This window comes from Papaver somniferum, chromosome 7 (assembly GCF_003573695.1).
Source record: "Papaver somniferum cultivar HN1 chromosome 7, ASM357369v1, whole genome shotgun sequence".
In the NCBI taxonomy this organism is placed as follows: Eukaryota; Viridiplantae; Streptophyta; class Magnoliopsida; order Ranunculales; family Papaveraceae; genus Papaver; species Papaver somniferum.
Window position 1 is genome coordinate 56,887,625 of NC_039364.1, and position 7,887 is coordinate 56,895,511.

Sequence of the window (7,887 nt, forward strand, 5' to 3'; positions counted from 1 at the left end):
CTCTCTCCTAATCTTATCCAGCTGTAAATCAGCGGACGCATCTTACAATGTTTATCTAGCTGTGTAGCGGATGTCTCTTTATCTAGCAGTGTTGCGGATGTGTCTCCCCTTTTATTTAGTCAGCTTTAGAGCTGGCACCTTTAATTTCTCTAGCATTCTAGTTACTTGGAGATAGGTTGAGAATATGTATGTCCTCGTAGCTCTTTGGATACTTGTGACCAAGTAGAAGTCATGGTTTTGTGGGTACACCTCTGGTAAACCCTCCCGAGATTAACTCGGTTTTATTTTTATTAGTTTTGCTCGAGGACTAGCAAATAATAAGTTTGAGGGTCTTTGATAGACGCATTTATGTGTCTAATTTGTCCTAAATGTTTCGTATTGTTAGTACTCGTTTTCGTCCTTATTATGGTGTTTTGTGTGTTTGTAGGTATTTTTTGGAAATAAATATTTTTGGAAATTTCGGCTCGAAAAGTTGCCCGGGGCACCCTTGGAGGACACGTGTTATTCGGACTCTCACAGTTGGTTAAGGGGCACCTCAATTACTAAGGGGCACCTTCTTGCTATTCACACCCCAGCTGTTGGATAAGGGACAACCCTTTCTTCTTCGTTTAAATTTGTTTTGGCGGGAAATTTTCATTTTCAAACTGTGGATTTTTCGGTCGGAATTTGGAGGGGTTAGAAGGCAACTCAATCGCTGAAACTTCATGGGTAGACGTGATATGACAATAGAAAGATGGTATGGGTGTTCGTTTGAATCAGAATTGGCTCAATCGTGTCATGGAGTGAAGCAGAGCAACACGTATCCGAGAGAAGTATTTCACGGATTTTCCCAAGCTCTGTTGTTCTTTGCGTGTGCTTAGAAGGATCCAGCCACCAGTTAGGCCGTGTCAGAGATAAACAAGGAGAGTTTTGCAGATGTATACGCGTAAAGAATTAAATAAGGGAAAAAATATTCCCGAATCTTGCATGGATATATTCTTGATTAACTGTCGGATATATTGGAGTTATGAGGAGTAATCCGGGGTCCTGTCGAGTATATATAGAGTCCTGGGGAACCACAGAGAGGTTACGGAGAGTTTGGGAGAGAAATAGAGCACCACAGAGTCGAAACACCAAGTTGCAGAGAGACCTGCTGCTGACATTGAAGAACACGAAGAACGGACCATCCAAGACCGTCGTTTTCCAACAGTAACAACGACTCACAGCCGTGGGTCGTACATCAGAGGCAGACTTATTTGTCAGCGTTTGCGACACAGATCCGTGGGTCTTAGAGCAACAGTAACAGTGACACATCCTCTGTATCGTCTTTTTTTTTTGGTTTGTAACAAATATAATTGTTACAAAACCCGGTTTTGAATTATTTCTCCATTTTCATCATTTGTAAACACCCTTTGAGCAATAATAATGATTTTTGAGCGTGTTTCCAACATGATGAGCGGCTAATTCTCCTACAACCAAGGCAATGAGGAAGTTATTTACGCATGAATAATTGGTAACTATTTTATTTTCTCTAATATTTAATTATAATTCACTCAATCACTGCTTTTGCAGAGTTTTAAATTGTTTGCGTAATTTTCCTAATCAGTTGTGATTCAATTAGATAGGATATGCTTTGTTTAGATAATCTATGCTTAAGGGATACAATTGATGTTTGAGAATTTGCTTGATTATTAGTGAGTTAAGATATAAAGGACTTAAAAGATAATTAGAGTTTGGATATTTACCATCATTAATTCATGTGTAATAGTGGAATCAGTGTCTTGGTTATTTTCTCATATCTTGAAGTCAATTTTGTAATAAGTTTTCTTTACTTTTAAGTTTTATAAGTCTAAAAATCCATTGCTTTCACAAGCCTCAACGCCCTTATCACTACAACATTATTGAGTCACATCACTCATTACTTCTATTTGGCTTCGAATCTTTGGAAGTGCCTTCGTCTATATTCTCAGAGGAAGATCGAACATCAGTACTTTCCATCTCCATGAAGACATCCTCCTGGATATATTATCAAGTAGTTAGCATTTTCACATGAAACATTCGTTTCTGATGGTAAAGGAAATTACTCACGGCGACTTCTTCTTCAACGTTCAAATCAGAAGTCGTCTGCCCAGCAGCAAAGAATCGAAGACCGTCAATACTAGACGGAGCAAAGTCCTGTGACCAAATAACAAATATTGGTTTTGAGATCCTGATAATGCGGATGGAAGAAGTCACAACGGAAAAATATCAACAACTCACCAAAAAGGCGACTGGGGACTTTATGGTGTTGGGCAACAACTTGCAATTCTTGCTCCTGCCTTCTCCACTGTGGGAAATTTCCTCTGCCTCTAAGAAATTCACTTCAATTCGAGGTCTCACAGCACGACCCTCCTGCAAAAGAAATTGATGTGATAATTAAAGACGATTATACGAGTTGTATGAGGAATATGCAAAAGAATACATGCTGGTGAACCCCCTGGAGATGTCTTTCGCTTGTCACCACCATAAATATTCCTTAGTCTGGGAAGAGAGGCACTCATCTCATAAGAAGGAGGATCTTTCACTAAAGGTTGGACGGATGTCACATAATCATTAAGACGCTCAAGCTGCTGATCCCAGAATTCCATGTAGCCTGGAGTCACATACGTAGTTCGGTCAGCACAAGGGAACCAATAAGAGCTCCCTTCATCATGTGTGTGATCTAAGCAAGTCATAAGTTTTTCCACTGATGGTCTTCTCCTTCTAAAGGTTGGAACACATTGGTCCATACCCATCTGACGGGCGGCTCTGTCAATGTTATACTCCTCGACCGAAAAATCTCCATACGTTGTTGATATTAGATGACCGGGAGTGCAACTCAGCATGAAAGATCTTTTTCCATCGCTCAAATCAGCACCAGATTTCAAATACTTACTTTCTCCAGCATTGAAAGTCGTCAATTGAGAAACGTGAGGAGGAACCACCACCCAAGGATGGAAGTTGAACTCAGACTCGTCATCTAATACGTCAATGAAGCGTGTCTTGGACTAAATTTGCTTCGTAGACCAGCGCATAATCCTAGCGTTGTATTTCTCATGGAAGATGCGTCGAGCATCAGCAGAGTTCAGACTTTGTAAGACACTACGCGGAATGGGTGCATAGTTTCGGAAACGCTCCCACATCAGAGCTTGGAGAAACATCGTGTTGGCGTAGCATTCAATCTTCATGAAGCCGTTCGAAACACTGGAGTCTACGACTAAAGAGTCCAGGTTAGAATATAAATATCCCAAGAATAAGATACCTAGCGGAAGTTGTTCACCTTGAGCCATCTTAATAGCGAAAGGAATTACAAACGTCTTCAACAAGGTACCAGCATCTTCAAACACATCCCTAGACAGCCATAAGCACAAGAAAGATCAAGAGGGACGTCTCGTGGCCACCAATGTGTCAACCAATGAGCGTAACAACCTTTAACAAAAACCTTGTTGATTCTCTTCATCTCAGCTGTTAAAGTTTTGGAAACTGCTTTCTCTTCCGCTGTCCAAAGTTCTTCAGGAAAGTTACCTGTAATTGGAAGATGCAATAAAGCAACTACATCTTCCAAGGTAATAGTGAACTCTCCCCAGCTGCATATAAACGTGTGAGTTGGGATGCACCAGCGAGCAAGAAGAGCTACAATACCTCGTGCGTCATGAAAGATATACAAATCTTCATATGTTTGAACGGCCCTGGTAATTTGTGCTCTATCCAGCATAGCTCTAACACGAGGAAATCCTGGCATGTGTCTAGACCATCCCGAGAACTTCTCTAAGGGGCGTCGAGAAAGCTTGAATTCAATCATTGAAGCCTGGAATAGTCCTCGTTCAAGACAGAACCGAATAACAGCTCGAGGAGTCACCAATTTCTTTTGAGTGACCGTCCTGGGATTGATCAGAATGTGATATACTGGGGACTTGAGACGATTTTCGGGCTCCGGAACTTCAAAGAATGCGTCATCTATGTTTGGGACATTCTTGACTCCAGGTGTTTCGTCTTCCTCACCAACGGAAGTCTCAGCCGTGCATGTTTCCTCTATGGAGATATCATCATCTGCACACCTTTCATCTCTGGAAGCATCATTGGCTGGAGAATCAGACATCCTCGCAAAGCTGTTGTGAAATCCACACAATGTTTCAGTCATCCGCGAATTCAATAAGATGATGGAATCATGCAAATTAAAACGCCGGTGTCTACAAATGGTAAATCTTGAACTCTTAGCTCTTTCAATTTCACTAACAATAGTGATTGCAATACAAGAGTTAACACACGAAATTAGTTCGTTCCTTGAAACCTGCAGTAACGAACAAAACTTTATTAACCTTCAAAATTGATTTTCTCATAAAATCATATACATAATTTTCATAACGTGAACATTCACAAAACTGAACTATTAAATTTACAATAAGACATGACTTCATCATAAATAAGTTGTCTAGCTTGAAGGTTACTCAAAACCCATGTCTTGATTTTACAAATCAATAATTAATGCAATTTGTTCATATAAATTTTCAGAATTTATCTAATAAGAACAAATCCATGTGAATAAAATATGTCATCATGTTTCACATAAAATATGTCACGGCTACATATATATTAAAAAAAATCTATTTTCCTTCGTATTAGCGTTTTATTATAAAACGAAGGTTTATGCTAGTTTTGTGAAAGCTCACACCTATTGTGATAATATACTAATTATCATGAAAGCTCATAAATAAAGTTTTATCACTGGATATAAATTTACATAGATAAAAATATATATGTCTATTTTCCTCGAACGAGCATTATCCTTTAAAACGGAGTTTATTTCGGTTTTGTGAAAGCTCACATCTATTAAGGTAAAATCTTGGTTCACATGAAAGCTCATACACTAAGTTTTATCACTGGACCTAAGTCCACATATATAAAGAAATCTCTCATAAATCAGGGATTTTTATTAGTTTTCAAAACTAACGATCGAACGAACATACGTTTGATAAAACAAGGGTTTTTCTACAAAACTCACATCAACATATACACATGTATAAAATTTAACATGATGGAATCATGAACACCTCATGAAATCAGCAAACTTTGAAAAAAAAAATTAACGCACCTGACGGCGCCGGCCGGAAATTGACCGGCGATGATCGGACGGCACCGATTCCCGGCGATTTCAGGCGGAAATTATTTTTTTCGCTCCTGCTGAGCTCGGACGTGAAGGAGATGAAGAAGGTGGTGGACGTGTGGGAGAGATAAAAAAAGGGATATATTCCCTTTTATACCTAATTTTATTTCCAAAACCTAATTCCATAAGGATTTCCTTTTGGGCCCGACCCGTGAATCTAAACCAACCAAGGTTACACCATCGAATCAGCGGTTCTACATCAATTTATGTTCACTGGATGATGTTCTATTATGCCACAGAGGTTTCCTCTCAAACCATGGTTTGCTCATTCAGTCGAAATCCGGTAATATCTTATCTTATGACTAAGTTCAATTACTTATTCTTGTCTGTACCTGGAAAATCACCATTCAATGCTGACTGAGGAACATGACTGTTCCTCAGTAAGCAGGGGACTTAATGTAGATGGTGTATTTTCGACAAAGGGTAGAATTGTAAAACTATACTCCAGATTCGGCAACCGGATGAGTATTGAGGCTCATTTTCTCATCAAAGCATGAAAGCTCATGCCATAAAATCTCTGACTGAGAAGGCTGTCTCTCAGAGTACATGTAGATGTGTAGTCTCTCAGCTGAGGCCACGGCACATCTCATGAATACTGAGGAATTTCAGTAGTTACTCCGGATCCGGCAATCGGATGAGTATCGAGACTCATGTCTCTATGCATGAAACCTCATACCACCTCTGATGGAGAAAGTCTCTCAGAGAAGATGTAGATGTGTAGTCTCTCAGCTGAGGCCACGGCACATCTCATACTGTATAGAATCGAAAGATTGGGCGGCTCCTAGACAACATGTCTGCTAATATAGAGCGACAACGTCTTCGGGATGTAACCAAGTTTTCCCCGACAATGCAAGAGAAATATGACACTCCAACAAGTTCATATTGCTCAACCCTCAGATAATTAATGCTCTAGACAGGAAGCCCTTCTAATATAGAGCCAACAATTAATTATCTTAAATCGTCTGAATATCCAGCAGTATTCTACGAGCCATCGCCTGAATATCCAGCAATATTCTACGAGTCGTCAATTGATCTCCTGAATATCCAGCAATATTCTACGATTCCTCATTATATTTCGTTACTTCAATCTGTAGTTCTTCCCAGCAGAATTCCACAGGTTAGTAATAAATATTCAACGAAACAGGCATCTGAGCATCGAATAAGCCCTGACAAAAATGGTGCAAGTGTAATTAGCAGATAATGCACAGATCGGCATTTTGAATGCACGAACGAGCATTTCAAAAATAAGAACGAACGAGAAACCTATGCAAAATAAGAAGGGAAAATAATAATAAAAAAATATTAAGCAAAAGCGCCAGGGGACTAGGCTCACCATCCGGCCAGTCATGCCGTGACTAGTCCCGCGCCCAATTTTATATTTTATCATATTTTTACTATTTTCACGATCTCATGAAAATCCTCTTGTTCGAACAAATTTCCTTTATTTCAAAGAAATTATCTAAATCACATGATTTTATCAAAAATAATAAAATTAGGGAAAGGTGTCGCGGGACCGAGTACCAGCCGGCCATGTCTTGTCCGTGGCCGGTCCCACACCTCACGTCCCATTATTTTATTATTCCTTCTCAAATTATGAAAATTCCTTGATTTTATGAATTTTCCCTAAAATCATGAAAATTACCTAATTTCATGTATTTTTATCTAAATCACATGATTTTATCAAAAATAATAAAATTAGGGAAAGGTGTCGCGGGACCGCCGGCCGGCCGGTCATGCCTTGGTCGTGGCCGGTCCCACACCTCATGTCCCATTATTTTATTATTCCTTCTCAAATTATGAAAATTCCTTGATTTTATGAATTTTCCCTAAAATTACCTAATTTCATGTATTTTCTCTAAAATCATGGAAAATATTAAAAAATTAGGAAAACTTGTGGGACCGGGCTCTAGCCGGCCGGCCATGCCCTAGCCGGTCCCACACGCCCATTATTTTATTATTATTTGGTGTTTTGTTTCCTGATTTCATGTAAACTCCCTGATTTCAACAAAATATCTTGGTATTCAACAAATCCCTTTGATTTTATGAAAATTATCTAAAATTATCAAAATTACATAAAATTGGGAAGAGTGTCTTGGGACCCGCGCCCACTGGCCGGCCGACCATGCCACGGCCATTGCCGGTCCCACACTCCCATTCCCTATTTTATATTTTAATTTATGTCTCTCATCTCATGGAAGTTCCCTAATTTCGCCAAACTCTCCAGTTTCATGGAATTTCCCTTAAATCAGAGAAAAATACATAAAATCACATAAAACTGGAAAAATCATGTGGGATCGCGTGTCATCCGGCCGGCCATGCCCTATCCGTGGCCGGTCCCACACCTTGTGATTCCTTGTTTATTTATTATTTTCATCATCTCATGTATTTTTCCCAGTTTCAGCAAAACCATGGATTTTTCATATTCTCTCCAAATGTTGCTCAAACGTGCACCAGAAAATATCAAAATTCTCAGGACTGAATCACGGACATCATGGTGACACGGGCACATCCCCTTGACCGACCAAGGGTGACCCTGAGGCTTGCAAATAGCTGGTCCCGCATGTTTTAATGATTTTAACCTAATTTGCTCAGTTGCTCATATTAGGTTCGAACTCTTTCCAAACAATTGGAAGTTCACTCAAATGACCATCTACTGGTCCCACTGCCATCAAGAGTCGGTCCCATGACCTCTTGGACGGTCCCTCATATTTTCCATAAAACCAGGT